This window comes from Mauremys mutica, chromosome 6, assembly GCF_020497125.1.
Source record: "Mauremys mutica isolate MM-2020 ecotype Southern chromosome 6, ASM2049712v1, whole genome shotgun sequence".
NCBI lineage: Eukaryota > Metazoa > Chordata > Testudines > Geoemydidae > Mauremys > Mauremys mutica.
In genome coordinates this window covers 63591921-63610122 of record NC_059077.1, presented here as the reverse complement: position 1 = coordinate 63610122, position 18202 = coordinate 63591921, and positions in this window count along the sequence as shown.

Below are 18202 nucleotides of genomic sequence, written 5' to 3'. Positions count from 1 at the left end.
AGATTTCTCTCAGTCTGGCTGAATTCTTGTAAGCCCTCCAGCTGATGCGCACTAATAAATCACTGGGCTTCGATGGGCTGGGAATGGAGTTCTACTGTGCATTCTGGGACAGCCTCAGCCTGGACCTCTCTGTTGTTTAGTCTGAGTCCCTGAGGAGCATCCTGGACAACCTTCAGAGGAAGGTCTTGGAGTTCCTTCTGCCCAGGGAAGCACTAGGTCACCACACATGTCCTGAGCCTCCCTTTTGAAGAGGGAGGGCAGGGACTGGTATATAGTCCCAGGCAGGTTTGTACTTTCCATCTCGAGGCCCTGAAAATAATCTATCAGGCTCATAGTCTGGCTTGGAGCTAAGTAGGGCATGTCTTTCTCCACCACCTATGAGGGCTCTAGTATGACTATCAGCTCTTATCACCATCTGAAAGGTCTTCCTTGAGTCTTTTACCAGGACCTAGAATTGTCTTCTCCGCCAGGTCTGTTGCGGCCACCAAGGGTGTAGACCTTCTTGCTAAATCCCTGTTCCACAATCCACATCTTGTGGCACAGCAGTTGGAGGTCCTCTCCCTGCACCAGAGGCTGGTCCTGGCTGTTGTCACCAACAACATTTGGAGACCTTCTAGACTACAGTCAGCAGGAATGGGTGGATCTCTGTATGCCTGCCCTGCATATAGGGTTGCCCATCCACCGCATCCCGTGCCATGTGGTCTGGTAGGTAAAGTTTGCCCTGCATCCTGCTTCTGTAGGTTTCCTTGAGTGAGTTCTGCAGCAGGGAGGTCCCTGTCCGCTCAACTCTCTTGGCCTCCTAGAGTGTGATGTTGAGCCCTTGTTGATTGAGGGCCCTCCCAAGCTGCTTCAAAACTTCCATCTGAACTTACTTAGTAAGCTCTGGTTGGTCTTCTTCCTAGTCTTGGGAATAGCTATACATATTTGTGCTCCATTCTCTCTCTTTCTGAGCCTGAAGATTCTGCCCCAATATGAAATTGTGGGACTGTTGCCAGTTATGGACAGTGAGGAGACCCCATGGGCAAGCCTGTATTCCACTGTGGTTCCACAACTTGCTAAGGCTATAAATAGGTAGTTCCTCCACAGAGCTGTGAGCAGACATAGTTGTTGATGCAGTTTTTGGACTCCCTTGACACTTGTTTTTCTTGCTGGAAGAGGGAGACCTTGGCACATACATATTTACAGTGCTTCAGGTTGCAGCCCCTTTTCTGCCTCCTCCAGAATCTCTTGTTGAGGTTCTGGCTGCACTTTTCCCACATATTTTTATTTATGCACCCCCTAGCCACAGCCCCACAAAGTCGTGGGACCTTAAGGTCTACCTTCTCCTGGTGCTGGACAAGTTGCCCATGTATCAACCAATAAGGAGGAGTGTTTCCAGCATTTGGAAGGGGGTGTTTCCTGTGACTGTAAGACTCAATTTTGTGCACTTGTGTGTTCCTGTCTCTGGGCAGCATCCACTAGCTCCTTGGATGTTTTTGAAGAACAATGGGCACTGTCTAGGTCCCATGTTTGGGAGTATTTAGTTGACAGAGCTCTGTGAAATATCCCATTCAAAATGTAAAGCACTGAAAATTTACCTGGTTTTTGAGCTTGTAAGTATTCCATGAATATGAGAGAAATTTTTGTTCAGCACAAATTTTTACACTACCTGGATGTCCAAGTTATTTTAGACTGGAACTGGTTACATAGGAAATTGAATGAAGTCATATGGCATTTCTCCTAGACCCTTAAAGATCTAAATTATACTCCAAATGTTTAGGAGGGTAAGCAGAAGTCATTTTCTTAGAGTGGCTGTGTGCTGTGAATGAGCCCATCCAAAAAATCCTAAACTATCACTTCCTCATACCACACATACCCTAGGATCTTTACTGTTATTTCACAGATGTCAGCCGTGGGGCTTCACTACCCACTGCTTTTCGGAGTTTATAAAAGATACCATTGCCATAGATCCCTGTGAAACAAGGGCAGTAGAAAGAGGCAACAAGGTGTTGATACTTGATGAATTATGTATGATAATCTGCTAATCTGAGTGTCAGGCAGAGTAGGCCACTGCCATCAGGGAAAAAACAAGAGGGTACTTCAAGGCTTGTTTGTCTCGGTCATCTCAGCCCCTTTCATTACATATGGTTTTGTTTAATGTATAGCCATTCCCTTTGTTATTTGGAACACCCATTTCCCTACAAGCAAAGCTTTCTTGAGTGGTTGAAGTTTTTTCCAATCTTTAGGATTTGATGGAGTCAACTTCTTCTTATTTGCTTTTATGTGGACAGCGGCAGTGTTGCTGCCACTGAAGTGTGAAAAAAAAAGACACTTGTCTCAATTTAACAACAAGTTACACCAGTGTGTACATTATTAGGGTGTTGGTGAATGCCTTGTGTGTGATGTGCACAAGTGTTTTTACCAAGTTGGAAGTGCATCATCAATATCTTAATCATTTATAGCCCAGTACAGCTTATTATCCTTACAATATTGCTCATCCATTTTATATTTAATTTTCAAAATATATTGAAAAGATTATTTTGAGGCAATACTTATGCCATTCTGCCTCCCACTATGGAAAATAGTTCTCAGAAGGAAAAGAAATTTTCTCCTACCATTTTTAATATTACATTTTAAAACATTTTTAAATTCTCTTGCACTTAGAATTACAAATGTGTGACACACAGAAATGCTGGTGGGAAAGATGATCTTTATTTCCTGGCCCCAGACACATGCTACATGGCAGGAATGCAAATGTTTTGTCCCCAGTCACATTGCAGGAATTATTATCCAGTGATTGTTACGTCTTCTTTTTAAAATAATCAGATGAATATAAAACATATCAACCAAAACAGCAACTGCTAACTAATTAATCCAATTAATAGATGATACAAATAGACATATCTAGAATGGTTGTCATGGTAGATGACCTGAACCTCTTTGACACATGAAAGAATTGTTCCACCTCTTATTGGACCATTTGTCTATAGCTACTGTCTCCGACCCTCAGTGTGTCTTTCTGATCAGATGGCTACTTTGTGTTCTCAACCTGGCTTCTTCTGAAGTGGCCACCTTAGCCACTGATATGGATCTCCACCTGGGTCCTTTTTTCATTCCTTTTCTCTTTTAGGAATGGAAGGGGAACCTAATAAGAGGAAACCTCAAGATGTGAGGGTAATCAGTTATGGGTGATAAAAGGGAGACAACCAAGTTGGGACAGGGAAAGAGGAGACACTCTAGACTTGGGACCCCAAACTCAAGAGGAAAGGGGTAGACAAGAGGAAAGAGGGGGGAGACGCAGCCAGGAGAACTCAGGCAGGGTTAAGGACTGGAGAAAAGAGCTGACCAACATCCTCTGTATCCTCCTCACCTCTTTTCTCCTTCTTCCTTCCAGGTCATGTGTCTCCCCAGCTGTTTAACTTCCACCTGGGGTTCAACCCTGCCATTTTCTTGCTCTTTCACCGTAACTCCATCCCCATGCTTTCTTCTCTCCAATGCCCAACTTATGCCTCCTTTTTTTCCTTTCTCCCTGTGACCAGAGTCCCAGGGAAGCCAGCTGAGGTCACTCAATTAGGATGAACTGCAAAGAAGGCAGACAACCCCAAAGCTGGTGTATATTCCAACACTTAGATTTACCAAACCAGAACTAAACAGCTTCTGTTATACCTTACTTGTTACTCAGAAGTCCAAAACACAGTTCCCTTAAAGTAACCCAGCCTCAGGCCTCCACCTAGTTACCCAATGAAAATCTTATCTCATCATATAAAAAAGTTCTACCAGTCCAAAAGGATTGGACACATTACCTCCAAGGTTAATGAATATTCCAGATTTTACCCAAAACATGCTTACAGCTAAATCTTATTAACTAAACTAACATTTATTAAAAAAGAAGAAAGGTATGGTTAAAAGATCAATGTACATACAGACATGAGTTCAATTCTTGAGCTTCAGATTCATAGCAGAGATCGTGAGCTTTGTAGCTGCAAAGAGGATTTAGAATTGAGTCCATAGGTTATAGTCCAATGTCCAATATCATATCCAGGGTGTTCCAGCTTAAGTGGGATCTCATCTTGCAACTCAAACTTCCCCTGCATGAAACCTCAAGCAGATCTGAGATGACAGGATCAGAACGCAAGCCATTTTTATAGTTTCAGGCCTTCTTTGACAGACTGCAGTCACTCCATGAACAATAGATACTCATTTCCTAAGCATGGACTGGTAATTATCCACACAGATTAACATAAGGCAATTGCCTTTTTTCACCATTCACAGATTATTTGCTATACATTTCAAAGAGAGGTTTCAGAGTAGCAGCCGTGTTAGTCTGTATCCGCAAAAAGAACAGGAGTACTTGTGGCACCTTAAAGACTAACAAATTTATTTTAGCATGAGCTTTCGTGAGCTGCAGCTCACTTCTTCGGATGCAGCTCACGAAAGCTCATGCTAAAATAAATTTGTTAGTCTTTAAGGTGCCACAAGTACTCCTGTTCTTATTTCAAAGAGAGATGAATACAGCGATATCCTATGTTTACCGTTCATTAAAATGTTAAGAAGTTCTTTTGATAGCTGAATCCACAGCTACAGTGTCAGAGAGGAAATGTCTGTTTACGTAGCTAACATTTATGAGTACACACATACAATTAGTATCCTTCTAATTTCTAACAATATAGGTGTGCACTTCAAAGATCTAGCCTATCTACCATGAATGGCCCTAATTACCATTCCCATATCTTTCTAACATGACTTTAAAGGTTGGCTCTGGGTCATCCAGCCTCCAAGCTGCTTAACCCTTTCTGGCCATGAGTTATATTTTGTATAAGATTTGCTGCAATTATATAGCAGTGGTAGCAACAATGATTTGGATGATTATATTTTAATTAGACAATGACACACTCCCCATTCTCCAAAATCTCTCTTCCCCCATTTAATCTTTGATCCCTTCTCTATCTTTCCATCTTGCAATTGTTCTTGTCTCCTACCTTATCCTGGAAAATAGATAATTAAACTATAATTAAGTGCCTGTTTGCATAGTTAGATGTATATAATCATTAACACTATATCATGCCCTCAATGCAAATTCCTCCACCAGCAGGAGGACCTGTCAATAGGATTTGATAATTTCAAAGTAGAATCCCTTTTATCCTAGTCTTCTTGTTGTTTTAATAGATAAACCAACCTCATTAGGTATTAACAGCAGAGCTCGTCATCACATATTGCCTAATAATTGTTTTATTGCCATAGAACACCCAAAATAAACCCTAATCATCATGACACATCTTTCCACCATGTTCTCCATGTTTTTTGTGTTGGTTTTTTTAAACAGTAACATTTCAAAGAGGATCTGCAAGCAGTTTGGACATCAAAACCATGATCCTCTGCTGGGGAGGGAATGTGATAGATTTGAACTTGGAAATGGTTCCTGATTTTGATTGTGTTTAGGAGATCCTCTCATCCTGGTGGGCAGAAAAAAACTGCCCCTGCCATGGTCACACACACACAACAACAACTGGGAGTGAAATTAACAAGGATGCCAGAAACGGCTCCTAACTCTGGGCACTGAACTGCACAGGGAACAGCTGAGTTTAAACTGTTCTTTTGCAGGCAGCAGCAGCAGGCATCTCAGCCAGTGTCCCTACTGCAAGCTAGAGCCTAGAGGAGAACCCCTGCTGGGGGTCGGGGGGGGAGGAATGCAGAGCCTTGTCTGCAGCCTGGCTGGAGGAGGGGGAGGGAGGAGACGAAAAACCAATGTGACAGTGAGTTTTCCCCTTCCACCTGCTTTTATTAGCTCTGGATTTAAGTTGTGCAGCCAAATGCTTGTATTTGTTGTGTATATTAGTATTGGAGAGATCCCCTCATCCTGGGGGCAGAAAAGGACTGTCCCTGCTATGGTCAAACACACCCTCCCCTCGACCCTCTCCCCCCAGCTATTGTGAGTGAAATTAACAAGGATGCCAGAAACCTAGCCCTGGGGGCTGAACCATCAGGGAACAGCTGAGTTTAAACTATTCTTATGCAGGGAGCAGGTTTCTCTCTCCCTCTCTCAGGCTACGTCTATACTACCTGCCCTGGTTGGCGGGTAGCGTTCGACTTCTCGGAGTTCGATATATCGCGTCTCATCTAGATGCGATATATCGAACTCCGAACGCGCTCCCGTCAACTCCGGAACTCCACCACCGCAAACGGCGGTGGCGGAGTCGATGGGGGAGCCGCGGACTTCAATCCCACGGCGTCTGGACGGGTGAGTAGTTCGAACTAAGGTAGTTCGAGTTCAGCTACGCTATTTGCGTAGCTGAATTTGCGTACCTTAGTTCGGCACACACCCCTAGTGTAGACCAGGCCTCAGTCAGTCTCCTTTTCTTACCGGTCCTCCGTACCAGCGCATACCAGCTTACTTTCACCTCAGCTTCCTGCAGACAGCCAGATGCTGCTCCCTCCAAGACTGGAGAGAGCTTTTCTGAGCTCCTGGCTCCCAGCCTTTTTATACAGGCTAGCTGTGGCCTAATTGTGGCGTGGCTGCAGCTGTGGCTGTTTCCCCAATCAGCCCAGGCTTGCTGCTTTCCTAGCAGCACCCCTCTAGCAGTCTCAGCCCTCTCACAGGGCTGATTTCAAGCCCTTCAGGGCAGGCGCAGGTGACCACCGCCCGCTACAAGGGGGGTATCCTGATATGAGTCATGAAGTCAGAAGCCGCTTCCATAGATTCTTTATCCAGACCATGGCTTAAACAGACCCCAACTGGTAACAGTAGGAAAAAGAGTGTGTCTTTAGATACAAAAAAAACAGGAGTACTTGTGGCACCTTAAAGACTAACAAATTTATTTTAGCATGAGCTTTCGTGAGCTAAAGCTCACTTCTTCGGATGCATAGAATGGAACACACAGACAGGAGATATTTATACATACAGAGAACATGAAAAGGTGGAAGTATGCATACCAACAGGCAGAGTCTAATCAATTGAGATGAGCTATCGTTAGCAGGAGGGAAAAAAAAACTTTTTGAAGTGTTAATTAAGATGGCCCATAGAAGGTGTGAGGAGAACTTAACATAGGGAAATAGATTCAATTGGTGTAATGACCCAACCATTCCCAGTCTTTGTTTAGACCACAGTTAATAGTATCTAGTTTGCATATTAATTCAAGTTCAGCAGTTTCTCTTTGGAGTCTGTTTTTGAAGTTTTTTTGTTGCAAAATTGCCACCTTCAAGTCTGTCACTGAGTGGTTAGAGAGGTTGAAGTGTTCTCCCACTGGTTTTTGAATGTTATGATTCCTGATGTCAGATTTGTCTCCATTTATTCTTTTGCGTAGAGACTGTCCGGTTTGGACAATGTACATGGCAGAGGGGTATTGCTGGCACATGATGGCATATATCACGTTGGTAGATGTGCAGGTGTACAAGCCCCTGATGGTGTGTCTGATGTGATTAGGTCCTGTGATGGTGTCACTTGAATGGATATGTGGACAGAGCTGGCATCGGGCTTTATTGCAAGGATAGGTTCCTGGGTTAGTGTTTATGTTGTATGGTGTGCGGTTGCTGGTGAGTATTTGCTTCAGGTTGGGAGGCTGTCTACCACTAGTTTTTGAATGTTATGATTCCTGATGTCAGATTTGTGTCCATTTATTCTTTTGCGTAGAGACTGTCCGGTTTGGCCAATGTACATGGCAGAGGGGCATTGCTGGCACAGGTTCTCATCTTTATCTCCTTTAAGTTCATTACAGCTCTATCATAAGGAACACTACTTTGTGGGTAGTCTGTGAGGAACAGCACTGAAAGACTGAAATCATTTCATACAGTCCACTGAAATAGTATTAGGAAGTTAACAATATTGTTTGCTCACTACTTATTTGTGCTGCATTGAAACAAGAGGTGAAAGTTTCCCTCTCCTGTTACAAAGCCCTCAAGCAATCTGGGCTCCTATTTCCTTAAAAAAGGCAGAGCTACACTAGATATTCAAATTTTAATTATTTTCAATACATCCATATTGGCTCTTGGTAATTTTGGTGTTATAAGAAGAGGTTCTGACAAAATAAGGTATATGTCCACGTGGTTCTTGGGAGAATGAATGAAACGGCACTTATCTAACTGCTGTGTTGAGTCTGGGCTTCAGGTAGAGGACTGCATGTCTGGGCACAAGGATGAGACAAAGATCATGAGACTGTCATTGTGAATATTGTCTTAAGTGCACAAAAAGTGAGGTAAGATCGATGAAATCCCAAATTATGCCATGCTCGTATGGTTCATACAGCCAACAATTAGAGCAGCTGCTGAAGGAATAAAAACAAAATCTGACCTGAAGTTAAGTTTAGTATTGGCTTGGATATATTCTGAAGACACTTATCTGCTCTGCCAGATACAGATAGGTGATGAAATTGTGTATTTTCCCATTCACATTAGAGTAGTAGAATTATTTATTTATTTTTAGTGAACCTCACTTTTGAAAATCTGGGTAAGTGACAATTAAAAATAAATGTCAGTGTTGGATATTTAAACCCCCCAAATGACTCTCACTTTTTTTTTCCTGATTGCAAGTAGAACTTCCACTTACATCAGGCCTCAGGGAGTGGGGCCCACTGGAACAGCTGGTGCAACCAGAAAAGAAAACCCTGAGACCCAAGTTATGGTAGATGTGGGGGAAAGGGAATTTATTCACATAAAAAGGTTTGGAGAATGTAGTTTTTAGTGCAAATATCTATATTTGCATGTGAACAAGAATATAGTACATATGGGTTTTTACTATTCATGCTGTAAATGCTCTGAATAGATTGTTTTGGTCATGTGATTTAGGATGACCGAACACAACTACCACATAATCTAATAAATCACTGAAGCTGCAGTCAAAACAAATAGTGTGAAATATCTTCACATAAAGTGTCTGAAGAATATTGAATTCATTCAAAATCAATGTCTGTGGAAAAATCACTAACAGAAAAATAGGCTACATTCATTGCATAAACTACTCTCTATGAATAGTTTTCCCAGTTATACTAAGTATTCATGAACAATGTACACCATTTCTGGATAGATATTTTCCTTTTGGGTGTAATATTTTTCTGCTGTTACCCTCATAGCAAGTCTTATACACACATCATATATGTACGAGTGATAGACCGGCATGTAATAAACTGCACGGATTCCACAGGGATTGTATTTAATCTTTCAAACCTCATCAAACAGTCATCATTTTAAAACAATAAACCCTAAAACTAGCAAAGGAATGTTTCTTTTCCCAACGTGGAGCAAAATGTTTCCTTCTTTCCCACCAATCTGGAATTTATCTCTAAAAACATAGTGGTGTAGGAGGAGGATGTGCAATATTCAATCCAACATTGATAAGGAGGTCAAAGTTAGATACTTTTAGACCCATAGGGGCTGGATACAAAAGTTTTATATATTTGGAAAGAGAAAATCCTTATTTTTTAATGGAACACACCATGCACGCTTCTAAGTTTTCAAAGTAACATGAAAGAATAACTTGAAATCATGACATTTTCATATACAATATAAAAAAACTATTGTGGATCATTTTTAAAGTCCTCCCCCAACCCCAAACCTGGATATTTGGATTCATGGGAACTAAGGCACCTGGCCTTAGTTATTATTGCCCTTATATATTATTGCCCTTATATATAAATCCATGGTACGCCCACATCTCGAATACTGTGTACAGATGTGGTCTCCTCACCTCAAAAAAGATATTCTAGCACTAGAAAAGGTTCAGAAAAGGGCAACTAAAATGATTAGGGGTTTAGAGAGGGTCCCATACGAGGAAAGATTAAAGAGGCTAGGACTCTTCAGCTTGGAAAAGAGAAGACTAAGGGGGGACATGATAGAGGTATATAAAATCATGAGTGATGTTGAGAAAGTGGATAAGGAAAAGTTATTTACTTATTCCCATAATACAAGAACTAGGGGTCACCAAATGAAATTAATAGGCAGCAGGTTTAAAACAAATAAAAGGAAGTTCTTCTTCACACAGCGCACAGTCAACTTGTGGAACTCCTTACCTGAGGAGGTTGTGAAGGCTAGGACTATAACAATGTTCAAAAGGCGTCTGGATAAATTCATGATGGCTAAGTCCATAAATGGCTATTAGCCAGGATGGGTAAGAATGGTGTCCCTAGCCTCTGTTTGTCAGAGGATGGAGATGGATGGCAGGAGAGAGAGATCACTTGATCATTGCCTGTTAGGTTCACTCCCTCTGGGGCAACTGGCATTGGCCACTGTCGGTAGACAGATACTGGGCTAGATGGACCTTTGGTCTGACCCGGTACGGCCTTTCTTATGTTTCTTATGTTTCTCATGGCCTTTCAAGTGGAGGGATACAAAAAAAATAGACTAAAGAAAAGCTTTTAAAGCTCCGTAAAACATAACTAAAATAATTTCACTGCAACATGTATGGGATACATAATGATGTAGTAGAAAGCTTTTATATCTACTTATTATTATTTATTTTGCAACAGAATCCAGAAGCCTCAGCCATGGACCAGAACCCCGTTGTGCTAGGCACTGCATAAACACAGAACAAACAGACGATCACTGCTTCAATGGCTTGTAGCCTATAGAGATGATGTTTGCTTACGTTTATATAGAAAAATGTTGAAATGTGAGTAGGCCCAAAAATCTATTTCCTAAAAACAGTGGGACCTGGTAAAATATGAATACGGTGAAGTAAAACAATTCAGAAGTAAGCTGGTAATAAGTTAGGTCATAACCCCAAGTCATGGTGTAAATATGTTTTGGTCCTAACTATTTTTTAGGTTTTAGATAAAATGTTAATGTTTGGAAAATGCTATCTATATTGATACTTATTGGTATGACATTTACTCAGCTGTTAATAAAAATGATACTTAATGATAAATAGCCAAACAGAAAGTAGAAAATATTTAATTACGGTAAAAAGGTGGATTTCATGTTAATTAATTAAGTGGTGTTATAATAGATTATAAAAAAGGTAGCATGATAATTTTAGATTAGATGCATCCATCAACCATCAAGGTACTGTTAGAGAAAGGATTAAACCCATTTCTCCTAATTTAGGGACTGATCATTCCTATATGCATCATTTCGTTTTAGAATGTGAGTATCAATGCAGTGTATGGTTATATTGTAATACCTGATTGCTTTTATTAAATAAAGTGTTTAATTTTATCACTTCTTGTGTCATTCAGAGCTCTCTTTAAATTAAATTATCTGTAACAGCCCTGGAGACCTGAACCTTAGAGAATTCTGTTTGGTTTTATTCCTTATTTTTAAATTACTAATTTGGAACACATAAATCAAAAGTTACAGGCTGCATAACTCATTTTTGACATCACCACAGTAAACAATAATGTAGCCATCCCAAATTAATATATGGTACATCACACCATCATATGTTTTCTCTCATATAGGTATTGAGCTCTCTGGCTCTGATCTCAAGTACACACTTAATTTTTAACACCTGAAGAATCTATTGACTTCCATAAGAATACTCACAAGCTTAAAGTTAAGCACGAGTTTAAGTGCTTTTCTGGGACAGGAGAGTGCTCATCTCCTTGCAGGATTAAGCCTGAATACGTTACCCACAGAGAACATATATGTTTGTTAGAGTAAGTATCTAAAACACAGTCCTGTCATAGTTAAGTGGCACTGCTACTCCAGAAATGAATGAAGTTCTGTCAAGTTTATTTATTTTTTATTGGGAAGATGCAATGAATAGTAGTATAAAATAATCATTTATTATGATGGGCCAGTGATGAGGGCAGAAGTCCAGTATTTGGGAGATGAGGGTTCTGTTCCATGCTCTACCACAGACTTCAAGTGTGACCTAGGGCAAGTCACTGAACCTCTCTGTGCTTCAGTTCCTCATCTGTAAAATGGGGAAAATGATATTTCCCTACCTCACAAGGGTGTTGTGAAGATAAATACATTAAGGACTATTAAGTGCTTTGAGGTCTATTGATGAAAAGCACTACATAGGGGCTAGGTATTGTTATTATTACTATTATTATGTTATTTTATGAGTACCCTCTAGTGGTGAAGATGTTACCTTGTTATATTACTCACATCCTAATAAAGAATTTATGATAGTTTTAATGAAGAATTAACATGGTTTCCCCCTGAATAGAAGATTCCAAATATGTTAACATCCAATAGTCAGATTTTACCAGTGGTTAGGTGGCATTGTATAGTTTAGCCAGTCGGAGTAAGGAGCTTTGTCTGTATTGGTGGGGGAAAAAAAGTTGTTAACTTTAAGGGTTCTCTCCACCCCCTCAGGTATTGGGAGGCAATGGTCAGGCATCCCTTTAGCCTGAGCCCTCCCTCTTGCCCAACTTCACAGTTTCCGCCCCACCTCATCCCTAGGATAAGCACAGGACTAAGGTTTTTCTGGTATGCTGTGGACATTACACTAGTCATCCTTTTGGAAGTGGGAAGGGAATTTCCCCTCATTGCTAGATTGGCCTGGGTAATGTGGCTTTCTTTGCCTTCCCCACAGCAGATCAAGGACCCAGTGAGGTAGACCAGGAGATAAGGTTTAAGTTGTCATAATTTAGGTTGCAGATGTTCAGTACAGGCATTTGTTCCACGGGGGTCTGTTCCTCCAAACTAGAATTGGAAGTAGGCCAAAGAAACTAGGTAACAAGCTTGGGCTTCTAATTTGTGGAACAATGAGGAGACAACCCCCTTTCCCCAATCCCTTAATCCTCAAATCAGGGAGGGTGGTGGGGTCTCAGCAGGCTGGGGCCCAGCTATGGAGAGGCGGAAGGCTGACAGCACCCCTCTGCCAGGTAGAAGTGATTAAGGAAGGAATGGTGACCTGTGCTGTATGAGTTATTCCTGGTTAGTTCCCAGATAAGTAAAATAATAAAGCTGCAGACTAATTAAACTACATTTCTCACATCTTTTCTTTTCTTCTTGTCTTACATTACTGGGACAATGTAATTACTCAAACTGGCCAAAAAGAACAGGAGTACTTGTGGCACCTTAGAGACTAACAAATTTATTTGAGCATAAGCTTTCGTGGGCTACAGCCCACTTCTTCGGATGCTGTACTCTTGTTCTTTTTGCGGATACAGACTAACACGGCTGCTACTCTGAAATCAAACTGGCCAGAACACTGTGGTGAATCCCCCTCTATTCTTCAGAAAAGTGTAATTGAATCTTCAACAAGTAGTAAAACCCTTGATTTTTTACATCTCATTTGAACATCACAACAACACATCATTGGATCAGTTCCCTGTTCAACTTTTGAGATGTGAAAAGACTGAAACCAATTCTGGTATGGCTGCAAAACAATGATAGTCAATTCCAGAAACTGGCAGCAGTTTTTAATTTTGGAAAACACCCTAAACTACATTTTTCTTGGATGGTAGATAGATAATGGCATCGAGGCCATACACCTCTTACCCATGTATAAGGTTGGTGCATTTGTAGGTATCCACATTTTTGAGAAAGACTTGAGCATAATAGTCATATTTGTTAATATTCCAGTTGATTTAAGTGTCTTTTGATATGAAATTACCATCCACATGGAATAATGTGTGACCCTATAGCACAGGAAACTTGGCTTAGGGCCTGCGAAATCCCTAATTAGTTCTTTGAATTTTCTGACAGCACTACTATGTGTAGAGCAGAGTCCCAGAGGAAACATTTAATTGATGCAAGTAATTCAATATTTGACTTCTGCCATGCCTTCACATTCCATTCCTCTTCATCTCAGGATACCTTCTGAGGTTTCTTTCAAAATTTGAAAATAAAAACCATACTTGGTCTGTTGAAAAACTTGTGGGTGGCACATACAGTGTGGGTAATACAAAAAAGTACATCCATGTCTATTGGTGGTCTTTTGTGTTACACTGAAATATTCTCAATTAGTAAATATGTAATCAAAACACTATAACTGCCAAGAAATCTTGCTTCCCTAGCTCTTGGAAGCAATAACTTAAACATTAAATGAATTCAAGTTAGGAGTCCATTTACCTCAGTGCTGTTCTTGACTTGTTGATACTCAGCAGGACTGAGTATGCATTCTTTGAGGAGAATTTTAAACAACTGAAAAACATTCTCGCACAGCAGGGTTACTGTAAGTTTGTACCAGCTGCCAGTCAATGAGACTTCATAACGCAGATCTGCTGTCAATTGATATGAATTCCAGCTCTCTCCTTGACTTAAAACATCAGAACACTTAACAAAGAACAGATAAATGAGCATGAAGAAGGTAATGTGACAAGTTTTCAAAACATGTAGAATATCAAAAGATCCATTTCCAGAAGGAAAGACAGTACATTAAAGCTGACCCATACCAATCAGATGGTACTCTTTATCCTGCATATTTTGTTATCAGTAAAAACAACAACAACAAAACTACCTAACAAAACCCACAAAAATATTGTGGAGAAGACTTTGTTGAGCCAGAAACCTCATAGCATCTACTTCTTATAGACCCATGTTTTGTTTTGTTTTTCTCTCATGAAGATTTCTGGATGAATGGGAAGACATGCAGCTAATGAAATGATTAAAAGTAAACTTTAATTGGAGTTTTAAAATAAAACAAGAAAGTCAACAGAGAAGCGACAACTTCATTATTTTTCAAGTGGAAGATCAAACAATGATAAAAAGGAGAAGTATTATCTGTCACTGTTATAATTTATCATTCACAGATGACTTCATTATCTGGGACATCTCTAAATATTAGTACAATTTACGCACACAAAGGTATGCTGAGAAACAGTTCTTTCTTGGTTCACATATTTTGCATAATATTACCAATTTGTTACTTATGCAACTCATTATTCTAATCCAACTGTATGGTACTTCATGTGTCTGTTTTAAGATACCTGCTTTTCAGTATCTATGGTTCTAATTCAGCAAAGCTTTTATGCATGTTCTTAAATACTTTGCTGAATTGGGACCTATGTGACTCTATTTGCTTCAGTCCAGTATCTCTCTGTGTTGATGACTGATCCTGAAGTCCTTGCTCTGTCAGAACTCCCAACGGGACTAATTTTGCAGACTTAATTAGCATCTATGAGACAGATATGTACACTCTGCCAGCTGATTCCATTGTTCTCAATGCTTGTGTAGTTCTGCAATATCTTACTCAGGCTCTGAATTTCATCCCTTTGCTAATAATAATGAGATGATCACTGTCATCTCTGTGTTAAAAATAGTTATGCAAAATGAGTCAAATTTGACCCTGGTTCATTGATTAATTGATTCCTGGACACTTACACTTGGGATGAACTTGCCTCACTGAGCATAAGTGCATGTTAAAACACATTTCTAAAGAGAATATCCAGGGTGTTTAATCCATTGAGTGTGGTTTTTTTTGTTTTCCAACTGCTTGAACAATTGAATTATACTAATTCAAATTATGGACTAGTGGTTTCTAAACTTTATAAGAACAGAATCAAATGTTGAAAGTAGATAATTAAAGAGTCTCCTCTCATTCAGATCCATTAATTAAATATAATTAAAACTTTAATCAACATACCATTGTTTTTCTTTTTTAAACGTGTTAAAGTATCCCTTTGCCTATAATTTGTGTTTGAGCTCAAAGAAGTGTGTCTTACATATTTGGATTCTGTATTGGGAGCAGGAAGTGGGTTGTGCATGGAAGCAGGAGTCATGTCTATTGATCCCAAGGCAGGAGCAAGGTTACTGTAACCACTTGAAACACGAGTAATGGAGACCAACAAGAAAAAGATAGCTCTGCAAAGAGTATTGCCACAACACACCCTTCCCCATGACACTATTTATTGTAACAATGAATTTGTGCATTTACCCAAGCTCTAGCACGTCTCTCATCATATCATCACGCACCTATTAATCAATGTCTCTAGGTTTAACTACAAGGTTAAACTCCTTTACTTGTGGCATATCACACAAACAATTCAGTTGGAAGAAAAATAAAAGAAGGAAGACAGTTCCTTACAAATGTCCAGTATTTCCTTCAGTGAGGATTTTAAATTCTACTTAAAGATCAAGGGCAATGTAAACATACCAACACTGCCATTAGTGCATTCATTTTTCATAAAGTAGCTTTATCCTCCTGGTAAACAGAGATTGTATTGAATTAATATCAGGTTTACAGAGATATTCTCTTACTGTACATCAGAAGAAAACTTAAGGGAAAGGCACAGACCAAAAGGAAAAGATAAAACTTTAAATAAGTTATTAGTTTTGCCCCTCCTGAGTTTCACAGCTGTAAAAATATAGGTATAACTAATTATCATGTAAGTGTGAATTCTTTATGTATATGGGGAGTTTACATACAGAATAGGTCAGCTTTACATTTGAAACTGGAACCAGAACAAGAGCTGCTAGACAAAGTATGAGGTTTTGATGAACACTCTGTACCAGACAGATATAGTTTGGCTGGACAAGATATATCTAAAAAATATGTTGTTTTCATGAGAATGTATCTGTACTTGAGTTTGATGGTTTGCTAAGATTGCATGCTCTTCCTTTCAGAATTTGAAGACTGAGCAGTGTTTTTGCAGTTAAACTCAATGAGCGTTTTATCTGATTCAAATATTACAGGATTAGGATCTGTAGACCTCAAAACATGCAACAGAAGAGGAGGTTTCTGCTTAGACTTTCTCTTAAAATCTGCTCAGAAAGAACTAAATGAAGTGATAGGTTGCATTTCATATCTAAACCTAGAGCAGCTGAAAATAAGATCGTATAAAGAAACCAAAAAAATTGGGACAGATCCTCAGTTGGTGTGAAATGGCATTGCTCCATTGTGTAGCTAAACTATACCAACTGAAGATCTAATAATCTTTTTAGCATATGCACAATGTGCCTCAGGTGTAACATGATCAGAATTCATTACTGAATTTGGTCTACTGGTTGGTTCATTAACTTCCCCGGTCCAGGCCAGGTACTGATAGGGAGTGCGATGTGAACTCTGATCCATGATCTGGCCAATGACATATTTGAGAGATATTTTCAATAGTCATTTAAACAGATCTCTAAAATATGTAATAATGTATTAACAATATTTAAAATATAACTATATAGAGTGCATATGATTATATTGCAAAATAAATCAGATTATAAGCCCTTGGAGCAGGGAGTGTGTCTTCCCCAATCTGACAGAGGCATGTGGGTGTTATCACAATCTAAATAAATAACTGATAAATCAATAATGCAGAAAGGGGAATCAACCCCCTGTGCAGACTTTTCTGTAAAACAGGGCTCTCGGGTGAAGAAAACTCATGGAGTTTCTTCTTAATAGTTCTGTGGGAGTTAAGGAAGCAGCAGGGGTTTCTGTTCCCAGATTCTGTGGATTCATAGATTACGAGGTCATCTAGTTCAACCCCCTGCTCAAAACAGGACCAATCCCCAACTAAATCATCCCAGCCAGGGCTTTGTAAAGCCTGACCTTAAAAACTTCTAAGGAAGGAGATCCCACCACCTCCCTAGGTAATCCATTCCAGTGCTTCACTACCCTCCTAGTGAACTAGTGTTTCCTAATATCCAACCTAAACCTCCGCCATTGAAACTTGAGACTCCTTGTTCTGTTACTACTTGTTCTGTCATCTGGTACCACTGAGAACAGTCTAGAGCCATCCTCTTTGGAACCCCCTTTGAGGTAGTTGAAAGGAGCTATCAAATCCCCCCTCATTCTTCTCTTCTGCAGACTAAACAATCTCATTTCCCTCAGCCTCTCCTCATAATACATGTGCTCCAGCCCCCTAATCATTTTTGTTGCCCTCTTCTGTAGTGTAATTTGTCTAGGTCCCTCTGTATCCTATCCATACCTTCCAGCATATTTACCACTCCTCCCAGTTTAGTGTTATCTGCAAACTTGCTGAGGGTGCAGTCCACTCCATCCTCCAGATCATTAATGAAGATATTGAACAAAACTGGCCCCAAGACTGACCCTTGGGGCACTCCGCTTGATACCGGCTGCCAACTAGACATGGAGCCATTGATCACTACCCGTTGAGCCCGACGATCTAGTCAGCTTTCTATCCATCTTATAGTTCATTCATCCGGCCCATGCTTCTTTAACTTGACGGCAAGAATACTGTGGGAGACCGTATCAAAAGCTTTGCGAAAGTCAAGGAATAACACATCCACTGCTTTCCCCTCATCCACAGAGCCCGTTATCTCATCATAGAAGGCAATTAGGTTAGTCAGGTATGACTTGCCCTTGGTGAATCCATGCTGACTGTTCCTGATCACTTTCCTCTCCTCTAAGTCCTTGAGGACCTGCTCCATGATTTTTCCAGGGACTGAG